Genomic DNA, 19,427 nt, shown 5'->3' on the forward strand with positions numbered 1-19,427 from the left:
CATTTCTATGACTTGCTGCTTAAAAATTCAAACATGTGAGGGTTTCAAAATATCATTGAAGAGGAAAACAAGAGCAAAACAAAACCATTTGGATTAATATCACTCACATTTAACCATTCTGTAATTTAAAAGAGTAGATTAGTCTTTACACATGCCTTTGGGTAGTGATTTAAAAATAATCCTCCACAAACTGTTCTTCATGATGAACTAAGAGAGAGTAGTAGTATAGTTATATATCTAACATACATATACATACAAAAAATTGTTTACTAATATATATATATATATATATATATATATATATATATATATAATCTTTTTCTTTCTTCCTTTTTTCCTTTCCTCTGTCTCAGTAGTTCTGTCCCTTTGAGCACTTTCTTTCTCTTTCATTATTACAATTTCTATTGTACATATTGGATGTTATTACTCTTTCAGTTTTTTTATTATTTCTTACACTAAGAGATAATACATTATTTACAAATGTTTGTCTGATTTATTTCACATGGGTATATTGTTTGATTTATCATTTTTGTATTTAGATTTTGTAACCTAAACAAATAGTTCTGAGATAACAATGTACAATATGTTAACTAGTATTAATTCCCTGCTTGCTTCTTTTGTTTTTTGAAATTCTGTATCAGTTCAATCCTTTTTTGTTTTAATTTTTAAAACAAAATTAAAAATAATCCTCCAGTGCCAGAGATTTTGCTCAGTGGCATAAGTGCTTGCCTGGTAAGTGTGAAGTTGTGAGTTTGATCCTCGGTATCAAAAAAAAAAAAAATGCTTACATCAAAAATAATCCTCCAGTTACTTGTTTCTTGATGTTAATTTTTAAAACGTTAAGAAAAGCAGATGTCAAATATATTTGAAAACAACTAAAATAAAAAATAGATGAAATTAAAGTATGCTTTATTAAGACCTTTATTAATGTAACAATTGCAAAATTAGATTACATAAAAAGTACAGCTTCAAAAATCAAATTAAATTCTATAACCTCTAAGAAAAAGAAGAGTCAACTACAAGTATCCAAAATACTACCCCACTAAACTTAATCCACAAAATTAAATATTTCTCTATTCCAATAAAAAATGTTAAAATCTATGTTTCTTTCTTAAAAATAAGTATAGAATTTCAGCTATTTACACATTATCCCACTCAGTAGATTGAACATCGGGTTCTCTTTATAACACAATTTGTTATCAAGAAATTTTGTTTTTATAAAATGGGTTGATCTTGGAAGCCTTACAGTGGAGCTGGCTTATTCAACTACTAAAAGGATCTTATTATGAGATGGCTTTGTCCTGTAAGTAAGGAGACATATTTCATATTTCTTTAGAGTTCTTAGGAAACTCCACAGTATTTACAATAAATATATGACACATACTCAATATCATAACGGTTCCCCCTGTCATCTTCACGTTGACCCACCCCCAGGAAACACTAAAACAGATTGTCCTCAAAGCAGAAAAAAAAGAGTTTCAATGATTCATGTAGGTATTTTTTTTTTATTTCTCCAGCTTTGCAAACATTCTGAAGTTGTGTAGATATTATTCTGAAATATTCAACTGAAACAAAAGCAAATTTTTTTTTCTAAATTTTGTGTTATGCATTAAATATCAAAAATCTAGTTTGTGCAATCTTCCCCCCAACTTAAACAGACACACACACACACACACACACACACACACACACACACACCAGTGAGTTTACTGCATATAAGTTTTATCTTGTAAACAATGTCTATGTCAGATATTACTGCAAGGAAACAGTCATATAAACATTTTTAACACTCGTTTCTTTTCTTTCCAAGTTAATTTTCATATATTATAGACTCCCACTGTCGTATTTGTTGTGAATGAAAACTAGCCTTTTACAGACATAGAAAAACTTTCTGTAAATAGGTGAAAAATATTTGTCCATATCTCCTCACACAAATCGATGGTTAAAAGACAATTTTAACAGAATTTATACTTGGTAAAAGATTTTTCTTTCTTGTTCTTCAATTTGACCAGAGAAATCTACAAATAGCTATCCATGTTATCTGCAAAAAGCACTGCTTTGTATTCTATTTTTACAATAGATAAAACAAGGAGTCATGAATATGGTGTTATAAATCATTTGGTTTTAAATGGCACACGATTTCAAGCTGCAGAAAAAAAAATATCTGAGTGGACTCATTGTAATGAGTATTACTTATCCCAATGTCTTACAATTCAGCTACTACCTATAGAGTTGTTGTTAGCATTCACAATTATTAGCTTTTAACTACAAAACATGTTGTCACAGAAACCTACAAATACATGTATGTAGAAAAGTTCAGAATCAAAATCAAATTTTTCCTGAAAAGTAAACTTAAAGAAGTCAGGTTTGTGAGATATATTAGCATAAACAGGAACTATTTTTCTTAAGAACACTGTAGAGTAGCCACTCTGAAGAAATAGGAATTCAGTTATTGTCCATTGAAGAATCATTCTCTACAATTCTATATTATCATGCTAAGAAAAGCTGAACATGTTTAATCTAAAATCCTTAATTCTAAGCCTTTGATTGAATTGAGTGGTTGAGATTCTAAATAAATGCACTTTAGTTAATCTTTTACTTTCCTTTTTCGTTTTCTAGGCGTAAAAAATTCAATTTTCTCCAGATTTTATGCTGAAATTATACCAATGAAAATAAGAATAAATAAAAGAGCAAAAAAAGTCATTTTTAAAGTTACACATTTATCTCCTGAGTTCTCTGACCATCACTGTCCATAGATGAGTGGACAGTCTTGGTTTTGTAGATGATTCCCACCAGTATTCTTAGGTCAGGTGTAAAGAAATTGCTGTGAAAGAGACTGTATGACAAAGATCCTACAGCCAACACTGAGAGAGAGACTCTTATTTATAGTGGATATTCAATGGATAAGATCAAATCCTGTGCAGTGGTCCTTTACCCCTCAGGACTCTGCTTGTGTTTGTTTTTGTTTGAGGTCTTCTGTTGAGTTAGAAAGCTGAACTAATTTTATTTTCATTTGATTGAAAGTACATTTGTGCATAATCTCAAAATTACTGAGTTAAAATTCTTTTACTTTTATGAACTTTATGCATCAGATTTGAATGTTACACTCATGTTTATGCATGATTTTGGGAATTCCTATATTGAAGAATTTAAAGAAAGGTGAAGATATTTATTGATTTATGTACTATCTTTCTTCTTAGAGGCCCCTGAGAACTTTTGAAATAATATATATTCTATACTCTGCAACAGCCAATATGAATATCACAAAAAATTACTAGCTCAAACCACACAAAATAACCATACTCAATCCGAAAAACCTCATTAATATTAATAGGGATTCTGTACACAGTTGAAAAGCACGATGTAAGAGTATGAAAGCGCATCATTTCACATCTCAAAGAATCAAAGCCTACACCTGAAACTTATGTCATTCATACAAAAAGGGGAAATATAATGAAATCACAAATTTTGATTATAATATATTAAATTTATCTTTATATCTTTTGGAAAAAAAGATGTATTTTCATAACTGAAAGACCAAAAATATTCAAAAGTAATTGAGCATTTAGTATGTTATATTTAAAGAAAGATAATATGAATATTTGTATCAAAATGCTTTATTTAAAAATCGTCTATTTTAAAATTAGCCTGTAGTTTTTTTTTATTACACACACACACACATACACACACACAATTTATATATATATATATATATATATATATATATATATATATATAATTAAGGTCTTTATACACTGGTTTATTGCTTTAGGGGTAATAATTGAACTGTCTGAAACTACAAACTGCAATGCCAGTAAAATACCCCAACACCCACATTTCAGATTGAGTTTTGTAAAAATGACCAACATATTCATATAGTAGTGTGGGGCAAATGATTATATGCATTCAATGATTTAAAGTAAAAGGATGCTCTCAGAGATATCCCTAATTGTTTAGTAGAGTCTAATTCACTTTCTGCTCACTTTTAGCCCTTTTAACAGATACAGGTGATACAAAAGTTCAGCTCCTCTTTAGTGAAGGGATCACACATATTATGGTCATTACTACCTGACAATATACAAGCAGGATTTTTTTAAGTTTCTGAAGAAGCATACCAAACTCCAACTTATCTGCAATAATATCTGCAATAAATCTCTCTATTTACTGGAAAATATCTGTTGCTTTAAATTCTTTGTACCTGCCCTGACCCAGTTTCCATATCTATGACTGTCAGACTTACGCAGCACTCGCTCAAAGCTTAGTGTCAAATTAAGAAATGACAAAAGAGGTGGAATATAAGTAACAGCACATGAATTTCAAAATCCAGCAGTTTTTCCTGAATTAACATGTTCATATTCAACATACAATTTTGTAGAGTAAAAAGAGTGGTGACATTCAATTTTACAAGCATTCACTGAGTTTTTACTATGTACAAGATATTATGGAGGTAGGATGTGAATAGTATAGTGAGTAAGAAACATCACTTTGGAAAACTAACAATTTCTAGGGGTAAGAGAGGAATGAGACAGAAATTCAGCTGTTAATTAAATTAGTATTTTTTCAGTGAGGGTAACACTATTTTTATATTTTGGGATTACTTTTTTATAATACATATCCATACACAAATATAGCATTTTTGTGCTATTTTAATAATGTGCAATTCTTTGGGGGGGTATATTCAATTTTTAGTTGACTTATGTGTCTAGATAGTAAGCCCTTTATTTGCAAATTTTTGTCACTGACTTTAGATCTAAATACCTTGAATTCTTGTGTGGAATATGTGGAATTTTTTTAAGGAAGAGAATTTGTGGAAACATATTGCAAGTTTCTAAAATTTACTCCCTATTTATTTCCTCTATACTTGGATAAAAATAGATGAGAAGTAACCTGAACAAAGTGATCCCCCCCCCACTTATTTTCAGCTACGTTCCCGTAACTGGAATAGTACACCTCACAGTTCTGCATCTAGTAATTTATGTTTGAGTTAAGAAGGAGGGAAAGCCTGACCAAGTGCTAGGAATCGGACTTTAAAACAAAATAATTGTATTTGATATTTCTACTTTCACAATGGATTCCATTGCAAGAAATTTATGATGTAGTAAAAACACTAGGCAAAGACAAGGAAGTAAAATATATTTCCTGATCAGAAATTCCCATTGAAAAATTAAAGAGTTTTATTACTTAAAACAAGGAAAGAATCAGTAAGAACCTCTAGTAGAATCAGTAAGAACCTTTTGAAACCAAATTGGTTCCAGCTAAAAGTTGGCCTCATTTATATTTTCAGTAGTGTTTTTCTGTTGGCAAACTGTGTATAAATTTGTCATTGAATTCAGCAACCTATGAGGGAAATGGCTTGATGCTTAGTGTGATAATTGAATTGACTTTTTAGAATGATTTTCAAAGTTTCAAGTAACCCATTTCTTTAACAAAAACTCAAGCATTGCATGCATTCCTCTCTCTCTCTCTCTCTCTCTCTCTATATATATATATATATATGTTTTTCAAAAATTTTATATATATATATATATATATTTGAAAAGCATTCAACAAAGTAAAGCATATAGCACTGTTTCAAAATTTCCAATTATTTTAGGGAAAATATGCTCAATGTGAAGTATGTTCCCCAACAATTATAAAAGAAATTATCAGAAGGAACAGAAAATCTTTTCAATTGCCTTGAATCTACTTTCTTAACTCAGAGTAATAAGATGCAAGAACAACCTTATCTTAAAGGCAAAGGATAAAAGCATAGTAGACAATTTTATGACTGTGCTGATTTACTAGCTAAATCTTCCAAAACACACTTATTACTGTTGTCTGTCATGCTTTGCCATTAACAAGGATAAACTGAAGTAAAATTACTTCAGTACAATAGTAAGCAGTGTTTCAAAGGGATCCTAATTGAATGAGCAAATGACTTTTGGGTTTGTCAAACGTCAATCTGGATGAATTTATGTTAATATCGTCATCAAAATAAATATTATAGCTTTGGAAGTTGTTAATTTTAGGTAAACAGAGTAAAAGGTACCCAGGTGTTTTTGTAAAAATTATTAAGAATGTAAACACCTAGGATTAGTGCAAGAAATTTTTCAATTAAAAATAGTCAAGGAATGTTTGGGATGACAGAGCACACCTACAATTTCAGCAACTCTGGAGACTGAGGCAGAAGGATTACAAATTTGAGGCCTGCCTGAGGAATTTATCAAGATTGTTTCTCAAAATCAAAAATAAATAAATATGACTGTAAAGTTAGGTCAATGTGAAGTTCTAGAGTTCAACCCACAGTACCAAAACCATCAAGGCACAATTTTAATAATTAAAAAACCTGACTTGAATTGTTTTCTTGTAATTCAGTAATTTTCATAATTCTGTAATTTCATTAGTCATTTTACTTGGATTTTTTCCTCATAATTTTGTTGATATGTAAAGAGAATCAGTGCATGATTCAAAATAACCTCCTCTGAGTTCTTTTTGAACTTATACTAAGCTCTTATTTGGAACTTATAGTTCCAGTCTCATATTAAGACACTAGAGACCCTGACTGTCCACCAGGAAGGATTTCCAATTGATATGCACCTTAATCTTCATTGAGATGATTTCTTATAATTTTAGGCCCCAACTATAACCCAGGGAATAGTAATCCTATTAAATAGGTAAATAACAAATGAGTCACAGGGGAAATAGGTTTTACAGATTTTAGACCTATCCTCTTATACAATAAATATTTATTGAGTACCTAGCATATAGTGGGTTTTTAAAATCAGTATTGTTTTTGGAAAACTCTAATTTGTATTGTAAGATGTTTTCCATGGTTTGTTTTGCAGGTCTGCCTTTTAACTAACTATGGGATACTGAAGAAGTCTTTTATTATCTGTGACTCAGTTTACTCACCTATAAAATGGAAATAATAATTGCACTTACTATATTAGTATTCATTAGAGGAATAGAATCAGTAGAAAATATATACAACTTATGCAAGGGTATTTATTAAGTAGTTTAATAGAATTCAAGGTGGGAGCATCTACAGTGGTCATCTCTGAGATCAGAAGTATAAGAATAGCCAAGTGGCATTAGCATGCTGGAGAAAACACAGTAACTGTTCAATTCAAGAAGATGGAAGGAACAGAACAAGAAGTTTCAAATATGTAAGTGCAAGGTGGAAAGCCTGGATGTTCACCTTGATTTGCTATTGTGATTCAGCACTGGAAAGCTGGAGAAAATTGTAGATTTGTATCTGAAGACAAAGAGAAAAGTGGTGATCATACTTATTAAATAGGATTGTTGTGAAAATCGCAAGTATAATCTATACACAATGTTTAGCCTGGTATTTGCCTTATAGGAAGTATCCACTAGAAATTAACTCATTGTTGCGCTTGTTTATTCTCTTTTTCTTTATTCTATATTGTCAAAATTTATTTAAATAGAACTGAGAGAAAGATTCTTTTCTGCATTGACTACTGAAGTGTTTCACATTTTTTCCCAACTGCAACACACTTGACAGTTGACATTTATATGAGCTGTACACTGAATGGTCTTCCCATTATTATATCCAACTCCCTGGACATTAACTGTAGTACTGGAAATTAAGATGGATATTTTCTAGACAATCTAGAATCTATTCTGATTAATTAATTTTAACTAAGCAGATACATAACACATGAGCCTTTGTATTGCAGCTGTCATAATACACATTCTTTCTAACTTATTTCAAGTACCTTAAATACAGTAGTGTATTCACATGATGTTTCAAAATTGCTGTTATATAGATATGCCCATAGGTTTTAAAAACTAAAGCATTAACAAGAAACACTGCTGTCATCCTTGCTTAACATTTACAAACACCGATATATCTCATTGTCATTAAGAAATTCAAAATCACCTCCCATATAGCACTATAGACATGTCTACAAAGGAAGGTAAAATGAGTCCTCTGTATTCACCATTACTTAGGAAAAGAATTCACATTAGTTTATATGTGTATATTTCCAAATTAAAATCATAATAGCTTCACTAAAATTCTAAAATTATATATGGTAGGATAGAGAAAAATCAGCTGCACAATTTAGATCTTTACAAGCTTTGTGTAGTGTGATTCAATATCCACTCCTATTCAACCTATTTACAGTTTCAGTTACCTGCACTGATTAAATAAGATGGGCAACCAATCAAAATGCAGAATATTGATAAGTTTAAAGTCTATGTTTATGATTTTATTAAACATTTATAGTCTTTCACGCACTGCACTGGGCATTAAAACTATTGAATCTCCTTCCTCCTGTGAACCATCCAGAGCACTGATTGGGAAAAGCCAGGAAGGCAGCTAAGTTAACCCCTAAACCCACCCCACCCTCACAGTTGCCTGTGCCCAGAGCTTGAATGGGGGAGATCCAGGGTGGAATGTGAACCCCTGACTGTGAGTCAGCTGGAGCAAGGACTGATTGGGGAGAACAAGGAAGGAAGATAAGCTCTCTTCTGTGAGCCAGTGGGAGCAGATCAGGCAGAGGAAAACAGCACCCCCTCCTACACCTTCCTGAGCAACCAAGTGATCCCTAGAAACTGTATTATTTGAATAACTTTGCATGCCTAAAGCAGATCTCCTATTTAGAGGACAACAGTATGCAATATAGTAACATATCCAGATTTCCTAGTCTCCTATCACTGTTTAATTTCATCACATTGCTTTATTTTATTCCTTTAAAATTAAATTTAAAAAGCATTAAATAAAAATAAAACTACTGACTCTCATTCTAGTAATAAACATGACAACAAAGAGTAGAACAAATAATTATACTCTTGGGCAAAAATTGGTATGAGTATCCAGAATGGCATTATATATATAACTCATTCTCATTACAACAATTGCAAGAAAAATAGAAAATAATATAAAACAAAACATTTAGTATGGTAGAAGCAATAATTATTAGCAAAATGTATTAAATTCAGTTTAAATGTTCTAGTTGTTAGAATGAAAACGTTTCTTTGGAAGAAAGTAATAAAATTCTGAAAAACTATCTGTCTATCTATCTATCTATAAATATATATGTAACCAAAAAAGAGGTGACTGTTTTTTAACCAAAAATTAATAGTTTGATTTTCATTTGTTAAGTAAGTGATATAAAATTGTGCTATTAACTTTAGTTGTTATATATAAAAATTTTACATATATATATATAAATTTTAGTAAATAGAAATTTTACATATATAAGATTAAATTATATATATATATATATATATATATATATATATATATATATAAAGAGATACAGACAGACAGACAGTCAGACTGACAGAGTTTGCCTGGATAGTATCTTGCAGCACCTAGCACTTCACAGCATAACTAAAAAACAAACAAACAAACAAACCAAAAAAAACCAGATATCTCTTGCGTGAGGATTTAGTTCAATGTTAGATTTTATAACAAGAAAAACCACCTTCTGTATATCATTTATCCAAATTAACTAGTTTTTTGGAATTTCTCCTGCAAGACAATCTGAAATCCCTTGGTATATATCACACAAGCTACTAGATATCCACTGATACAATTTGGATCTAAAATTTCCTCCAATGAGCACATGTGCTTAAGTTTTAGTCCACAAAGCACCAAAAATAGAGATGGGGCTTTGGAAAACTGATGGGATTATGAAGACTCTAACTTTATTAGTACATTTATCAAGTGATGAGTTCATAACTTGATTATTTTATTGGGAGGTTATGGAAATTTAGGAGGCAGAGCCTAATTGAAGGAAAATAGTTCATAGGGACATGAATTTGTGAACATGGTTCTGTGAACTGGCTTACTTTTTTCTGAGTCTGTCATGTTCTCTGCTTCCAAGCTGCTGTGAGGTGACTGGCTTTTTTCCAGCATGCCCAAATGCCATGATATACTGAGTAGGCATGTGCCAGAAACAATGGAGCCTTGCTCATGACCTGAAACTTCTGAAATGGAGATAGAGTGAACCTTCATGCTTTAAGTTTATTTTTTTCAGATATTTTGTCTCACTAGTGGAAAGCTGACTGGCACATCAGCTGAAATCATAGTAGGCTTGATGAAAATACATCAGTGCTTTTGGTTTTAAAAGAGATTTTAGTAAAGTTTCCCAATATTACTGTGAATCCTAGCAAAAACATTAATTGAATGGGGTTCTTCTACAAGAGAAAGAAGAGGAGACATTTAAGAACTGTTGAAAACTTGTTTCTGTTATAGAAAATGGATTAAAAATATGGTAGCAATTTAGCAACATCTATATTTATAGTTATATCATTTTAAGCATAATTTTTACTATCCTATCCTAATTGGGGAAAAGATGATGTACTGAACAATATAAAACTTAGTGACTAGTGCACTATTTCATTTGAAAGATAACGTCTGAAGGTAATTTATGTTATATAAATCCTTCTTTAAATATTCTCATGTGTTTTCAAGAAGGTACACACTAAAATTTTATATAAAATCAAAATGAATTGATGACTCTCACAATGGTCTAAATTATAAAAAAAATAGTTTTATAGGGATTTTCCAAGTAAAAAGTCATTGTAACAATTATTCAGTATTAAAATGAATAAATAACGAACTTTTAACATGAACTATCTCTAAATTCTTCGGAGAAACAGGGCTTGGGGATTTAGTTTAACAGCATAAGCGCCTGCTTGGCAAGAATGAGGTCATGAGTTCACTTCCTGATACCAAAAGAAAAAAAAAAAAAAAAAAAAAAAAAAACGAGTGAAAAAGAAAGGAACACTTTGAAGATAGTAAAATTCATTTTGGCTCTCATTGCTGAATTGGTGCATAGTTACTCTTGGCTACCTACACCCTTTAGCACCCTACTACTGCCTAACATCTTTTTTTCTCCTGTTATGTATATTAAAAGATTTATACTGAAAACTTTCTTAAAGATTTGTTTTTCTCCTGTCACATGTAATGAAAGATTTGTCCCCTCAATGGACATATGAATTACTGTTCATAGTATTGTTTCGAATTTAAGAGAAGTGCCTATTCCTTTCTGCTCCTCATCCGCAAACCCACTTCTTCATGAATTAAAAATAATCACAACAAAGATTCTTATTATCTTCATTTTATTTATTTATTTATTTACTTGTCTATTCATTCATGGACAGACATACAGACTGCTTTCAACAGTTAGCTATTTTGAATTGTACTGTTATAAGTATTGACATGCATGTATTACTGTAGTATTATTTTTTAACTAGAAAGATACTTAGAAGGGAACTAGCTACATCAAATGGAATTTCTACATTTAGTTTTGTGAGGAGTCTGCATATTGATTTTGATAGTGGTTGAACCACTTTACATTCAAATGAACAATGTAGATGGATTCCTTTTTTACCACAGTCATGACATTTGGTATTCTTTGATTTACTGATGATTGTCATTCTTTGAAAGTAAAATGACATAGCAGCATTGATTTAATTTTAATTTCTCTAATGATCAGAACTTTCACAGTTTTCCATATATTTATTAGTCATTTGCATTTCTTCTTCTGAAGAGTGTCTATTTGTTACATTTGCCTAGTTTTAGACTCAGTCCTGCATGCCGATTTTTTAACTCTATTCTTCTAGATGTTAGTCTTCTGTCTGACGTGTAGGTGGCAAATTTTTTCCCATTCCCTAGATAGTGTCTTCATTCTTGGTTGTTTCTTTTATTATGTAGATGCTTTTAATCTGATATAATTCATTTTTTGAATTTTGCTGTCATTTTTTCTACAATTGGAGCTCTGTTCAGAAAAAAAAAATAAACATTGCCTGAAACTCTGGCTTCAAGAGGTTATTTCTTTTGTTATGTAGATGCTTTTTAATCTGATATAATCCATTTTTTAATCTTGCTATCATTTTTTTTTCTGTAATTAGAGTTCTGTTCAGAAAAAAAAAAAAAAAAAAAAAAAAAAAAACTTTGCCTGAAACTCTGACGGCAAGAGTTTTACCAATTTCATCTTCCAGGAGTTTATGTTTTTCTCTTTTAATATTTAGAACACTGACTCATTTTTATTTTAGTTTAGTCCATAGTGAGAAATATGAATTTAGCTTTAACATTCTGCTTATGGAGAAGTAGGCTTCCCATTTGCAATTTAAATCCTAGGCCCCTTTGTCAAAGACCAAATAGCTGACTGCTTCTAGAATCATTTTTTCTATCTTCTGTCCCATTCCTTTATTCCATGTCTCTGCTTTTGTGACAGGATCATGTTGTTCTTAACACTGTAGTCTTGTAGTGCAATTTCAACTTACGTGTTGTGATTTTTCCTGGTTTGTTCCTTTTTTTCAGCACAGAAAAATTTAAGCAACATAGTGTTTCACCACAGGATAACCTGACATAACAGTATTTACCCTAGTGTCTCTTTCCTTGAAATATTTGAGTATGCCTTCGTATACTATCAAACATAACAAAACAGTGTAAAACCATTCAATAGGACAAAAGTATTACAGAGTATTTAGAGTTTGTTCCTTTTGCTCAAGATTATTTTTGCTACTTTGAGTCTCTTCTGGTTTCACATGAATTTACGGATTGTTTTATCTAGTTCTGTGGAGAATGCTGTCGGTATTTTGTTTATAAAACTGTATATAAATTTTTTGGGAGTATGGCCAGTTGACAATATTTGTTTTCCAGGAACATGGGATGTCTTTCCATTTTCTGATGTTCTCTTCAATATCATTTTACTTCATAGTGCAATTTTTGTTTTACAAACCTTTGATTTCCTTGCTTAGGTTAATTCCTAAGTATTTAACTTTTCATTCTATTTTGAATGGTATGTTTTCTAAATTTCTCAGTGAGTACATCAATGATGCATAGAATTCTATTACTTTTGTGCTGATTTTACATCCTGCTGCATTTTTTTGTTTGTTTGTTTGTTTTGTTTTGTTACTGAGGATCAAAGTCATGACCTCGCACTTGTCAGGCAGATGCTTATACTGCTGAGTCAAATCCTGGGCCCCTTTGCTTCATTGATGAATTTGGTAATTAATTTATGAGTTTTTTGTAGATATTTTCAGTCTTCTTTGTGGTGGATTGTGTCATATGCAAATAATGGTAATTTAAATATATGTGAATAATGATAATTATACATAATGTTATATATGTATATATATATTTATATTTTTATTTATATAATGTACAGAAACAGATACAGATACAGACAGACAGATAAGCAGATAGAGAGAACCTTAAAAGAGTGACCCGTAGTTTCGATCAAGAGATTAGGTGTGTTACAGATCAAGACCTACATGGCATCCTTGTTGATTGTATTCAAAGACCAAAAATTTAGGCTTTTCAATAGCCATTTGTGTTTTATTTTCAATGTAATATAACTACCATTTACATTTAAATTATTTGATTTGGAAATTACAGACTTCACAAAACTTCATAAGCCACCTTAATATTTTAAATAATAATTTAAAAATGAAATATATTTCCTTTTGTTATGGAATTATTTCCATATATTGATGAAATGATAAAACGATAGTTGCATTCAACTGATTTAGAGTAACTAATCATTTCTAGACTGCCAATTTATAAAGTGAGGGGTCATGTTTCATTTTTCCAGAATGTAAAATCATGCCTACCAAATAATAGGCATTCAGTCTATCAGTGATTGAAAAACAAGAGATAATATTTAGGTTTACCTATTAACTGTTCTGCAATATACAAGCTCATTAAATATATTATACATATGGAATTAATAATTTTTAAATTGGGAAGACTGATTCAGAAATTTTAATTGGTATGTAAGTTATTCATTGACAGAATACTAATTCAAACATATGTTATATTACAAATTTTTTGCTTTTTCATGATATTATTTTGCAGAGTAGAATACACTTCTATTTCACCAAGTTTTCTCAACTCTTGATTAGTAAATATTTGGTCCAATTTCTATTCAATCCTGAATTTCAAATACTTTTTAAATTTCATTTAAAGAAAGAAAGAAAAAAAAATTGTAAAAAAATAGGAAAAAATAGAATTCAGAATTTTAAAAAACATTAACATCATAAAATTTCTACTTGATACCTTACATATTGTCATCTTAACAATAGTTATTAAAGTTACAAACACAAAGCATAAAAGGTAGCAAGACACTTAAACATTGACAGTGCAGTCTCTTCTGTTCAATTATCTAATAGAATTTTAGTAATATGGTCATCTATTTTACACTATACGTACCATTGTATCCTTTCCAACATTTTTCTTCACTTTCATTTTTACAATATTTATTTTAGCATCAAAAATATAAGAAAAAATAAGGTATAAGTGTCTTAATCACTTTGCCTTGCCAATACATAAATAACTGATATCTGTGCCATAAAGGGAAGTATTTATTAGCTCGTGATATTAGCCCATGTTTGGCTACCTCCAGGTCAGGAACAGGATTCATATGGGTATGACAGAAAGATATATTCAACTCATGGCAGCAAGGAAGCAGACAAACAAGCATGAAACTGGTAATCATAGTAAACCCCTGTAAGTCTCACTTGATAAATGACCTCCAAGTTGGCCCCCATTCACAAAAGCATATTAAGCTACTGAACTCATAAGTGAATGAATCCACTGATTCACTTATGGCAGTTAATTGTTATGTCAACTTGTGTAAGAAATGTCCATCTGACTAGTTTAGTATAGTTTTAGGTATGACTGAATAGATTTACTAAAGATGAAAGACATATTGTGGGTGCAAGAGGCACCAATCAACAGGGTTATAATCTGAATGGGGAAAAAGAGAGAAAAGTGGAAGGCTCAATTCTGTTTCTGTGAAGAAGGTCCAATCCTCTCCTTCAACTTGGAAGACTATCTCCTGGTTTCAAGGAGAATCTTTAGCCTTCCAATACAGACTCTTAAGTCTTCCATTGCAAAATACTCAGCAGCAGGATATGGACCACTATGGATCCCAAAAACGAGCTCCAGGTATTTATTTATTTATTTATTTATTTATTTATTTATTTATTTGGTACCGAGGATCAAACTCACTACCTTGCACTAGTCAAGCAGGTGCTTATGCTGCTTACCTAAACTCCTGGCCTTAGATTTTCAATTTTTGAATGGACCTTTTAGATCTACACTATGCAGAAAATCATTTTTCACTCTTCATCATCTGACTCTGCAGGTGACCTTTGGTAAACATATCCTATCAATCCATATGTTGCTTGAGTGAACACTGATTGATACAGATTTCTCTAGGACCATTCCTAGAGAAATAGAGTTGTAAAGATAAGAATGTACTGATAGTCCATGATGTGTACTATTTAAGTAATAAACAATGTAGATCCATTTGATTATTCTAATTCACATGTACAAGATGCAGGGGATTTAGTCACTCCATATATAATACTTTTGAAAAAATTTGGTAAAGTGTGAAATATAATTCTGGCTGGTAGCTCTTGATACCTTTGGACAAACAAATGAAAGGAAAAATTACATCAAAACATGCATAGAAAATCTAAAGTCTTCTAAATGTGAGGACAAATTAAGGAAAGAAAATAAGGAGCTACAAGACTGAGACACACATAAAAATATATAAGTTTCTAAATGTGTCTGGAAAGAGAGTCATCTCTTCTTTAGCTTCTAGGCTGAGATTGCTAATTCCCAAACACAGGTTCCCACAATTTGATTGAGGGAATTATTGCATAGATTTAACACATAGCATCAACTTATATCTCAAGTAAATTTGAGGCCCCTGATTGGAAAAGAATGCATTTCTTTAAATTGAGATGGAAACACTTGCGAAGTTCCAGATGATACTGAAGACGTTAACTGGATGAGATTATTTTGTCAGAACAAAAGATTTCTCTATCAGCAGTGGCAGAATCATTTCTACCTCCATACCCTGTGGTATTAGTCTCTCCTCCTATGCCTGTGTTGAACAAGCATTATGCTGTCACTCCTCAGAACTTGACTTCACCATTCACTTTCAACTCTAGACCTATAACAAGGCTCAAATTCTAGAAAGTTTTTAGAGGTTATGTTCATACTAAGAGCCATGAGAAGCTCTGTTATTCTCCCAAAGAACTTAAGTTTTCTAATTTTTTGAGTGCAAGCCTAATGAGCAAGTGTGTGAATGAGTTTTAACCATACTGGATAATGATGGCAAAGACATACAATTGAACAAGGAAGAATTTGTTGATATGAGCCCAAAAAGTATAGATTCTGGATTTAATGTTGCAGTTCATGAAGCAAAAGGTGTCAATTTATTATTTGAATAGTTGGCAGAAATAAAAATGAAAATATGATCCACTGTGAATGAGTTAGAGATGTCTGATGTTCCTTGGTTTACTGTAGATGAAGCTATTTAAAGGTTCAGGGAAATGGAAACACTAGAGTGGATTTTTTTATGTTAGTTCTCACCCTTCACACTAAGATGATCCAGAAAATATACACTTCATGAACACCTTGGCAAATAGATTCATGAGGGGAGTGCCAGAATCCCTGAAGAGCAATGTCATTGCTTTTTACCATATGCTGCTCCTTACAGTGGGGACTATAGCTACTCAGTTTACAAAATTAAGGTCAATGGGCTAAATTGGATCCTAGAGTGGCAGAGTTCAATTGGCAGTGATCAACCAAAGAATAGTGTACACGCTTGCCAAGTTGGAGAGCAAAAAGATGCCAATGATTTGAATGATGTAACACAGGTAGACCTGTGATGTTGGTTGGCTAGTCACATTGTTTCTAAAACTGGAAGAGACATGAAGTCTACATCATTTTTTTTTTAGTTTTGTAAAATAAAACAAATATATACGGGCAATTAAATAGAAATCTATCTCAAACTGTGGTAACATAGAATAAACCCTTCTCAATTAGTTTACAGATAAGAATCCGTTCACAAACAGAATCCCTGGAATGAAGGGTTGTCTGGGTTCTTTTGAAGAAAAGCCACCAAAATGTATATGGTTAATAATGTCCTCATCTTTACCCTAAGTTACCTAAAGCAGTTTTTTTTTTTTTTTTTTAATTTTAAAAAGCAAAACAGAGGGACTCTGGAATTCTAGGCATGCCTGTGCCATCACTTCCAGAGGCTGGATGGACAGGGATGAGTGTCCCCGCACTATGCCCGAGCTTAGCTAGTTTGGGATCCTCTCTCAGCCCCAGACAGGGAACTCCATGTCTTCCTGTTGCACTGCACCAGCTCTATAGGTATTGAAAGGGCCTTGCCGCTCACTGCCATGCTTGGCAGACTCTGAAGTTCTAGGCCTGCCAGCACCATCTCTCTCAGAGGCTGGGCAGCCTGAGGTGAGTGTCCCCACACCATCCTCTGAGCCCAAAAGTTTAGGGTCCTTGCTCAGCCTCATACAGGGAACTTCACATCTTCCTGTTTCACTGCACAAGCTTGACAGGTCAGGAGCCGACCTTCCCACACCAATGACCCTTTCTCAATCAGGGGAACTGGTTGGCCAAAGTCTCAGGAGCTCAGGGCATAGAAGAGGATTTCCAACAGGCCCTAGGGAAGCCTTGGAATAACACTTGAAACACAGAAATATAGGAAAATGACAAAATGAAAGACCAAATTACAATCTCAAACCTCTAGCTCATTCCAAGAAACTTTAGAAGCTATGTATATAGAAGAAAATACATGCCATACACCAGAAATATCTGATATACTAGCAGCTGAAATAAAGAAGCAACTCTGGGAAGCTTTAAAGTAATTCAAACTAGAAATAATCTCCCAAGTAAAAGAAGAAATGATAAAAGAAATGAAAGAGAAGCTGAACATATCTAAAGAAGACAAAGTTAAACAATTGGAGTAACTAAACAAAAAGGTAGAATCCCTGGATGAACAATATAAGAAACATAAAGAATACATAAAGCAGATGCAAAGAGATATATAGGAAATCAAAAGTTCCATTGAAAGTTGTAAAAACTGCCTCAATGACAGCAAAGATAAAATTTCAGACCTCGAAGACAAGATTGTGAAGACAGCTAGTGAACAGGAAAGGCAAGATCTTTTAAAAATAACAAAGAATCAGGAAATAATATTTGAACAACTTCAAGATGATGCAAACAATAGACAACTTAAGATTGATAAAGATAAATGAAACAGAAGGGGACAGCATAAAGGATGTCAACAAGATATGTAGAGAAGTAATAGCTGAAAATATTGCAAACATGATACTGGAAACTGACATCAGGATCAGTGAAGATATAGAACTCCAAACAGCCATAACCAAAATAAAACTACACCCAGACATATACATATCACCATCTCAGAAATCCAACATAAGAACAGAATTTTAAAAGCTGTCAGAGAGAAAGACAGATCACTTATAAAAGAAAACCTATCACAATCACAGCAGACTTCTCAGCATATATAACAAAGTCAAGAAGAGCATGGAGTGAAGTAATTCAGATCCTAAAGCAAAATAATTTACAACCTAGAGTGATGTATCCTGAAAAACTGTCCTTCAAAATGGACAGAGATAAGATACTTCCATGCCAAAAACAGCTGAATAACTTCACGATCACCAAGCCAATCCTGCAAAGAATACTGAAAGACAGTTTAGATACACTTAGAAAACAACCCCTAAGCACAACAGAGAATTAAGCAAAACAGAAAGAAAAAGATGCAACATCAGAAAGATAACATGTCAACAACCAAACAACATATAACAGTTATAACCATTAATGTAAATGATCTCAATGAACCAATTAAAAGAAACAGAATGGAAGAATGGACAGAGAAACAAAATCAAACCATATGCTATCCACAAGAAACTGATATAACCAAAAAGGATACTCACAGATTGAAAGTCAATACTTTATTGAGCAGGAATTAATGATAAAAGATACTTCAATACTTAATTCAACTGGAATTAATGATAAAAGATACTGCAAAATTCTCACAAACACATGGAAAATGAATAACACACTCTTGAGTAATCAGTGGGTCACAGAGGAAATTAAGCAATATCTACAAGCAAATGAAAATACAAATACAACTTAACAGAATCTGTGGGGTGCAATGAAAACTGTCCTCAGAGGAAAAATTATTGCACTGTGTTTGCACATCAGGAAAACAATGAACACAAATAAATAACTGATGCTACACCTCAAATATGTAGAAAAAGAAGAGCAAGTCAAGCCCAAGTCTAAAAAAATAGAGGAAATTTTAAAAATCAGAGCAGAAATTAAATGCAATAAAGACTAAGAAAAAAATCCAAAGAATCAATGATTCAAATGGTTGGCTCTTTGAAAGAATAAATAAAATTGATAAGCCCCAAGCCAACCTTATTTTAAAAAGGAAGAATAAGATCAAATTCATGTAATAAGGAATGAAGAAGGTGAAATCTCTAGAGACTCTGTAGAAATAGAGAAGATCATCAACACTGATTTTGAAAACCTCTACTTTCATAGGTTTGATAACACAGAAGAAATGGAAAGATTCCTAGAAACATATGAAGTACCAAAGCTAGGTCAAGAAGATGTAAAACTG

Source organism: Cavia porcellus, unplaced genomic scaffold (genome assembly GCF_034190915.1).
Source record: "Cavia porcellus strain 051 isolate PalLab524CR breed Dunkin Hartley unplaced genomic scaffold, mCavPor4.1 scaffold_3, whole genome shotgun sequence".
Taxonomy (NCBI): Eukaryota; Metazoa; Chordata; class Mammalia; order Rodentia; family Caviidae; genus Cavia; species Cavia porcellus.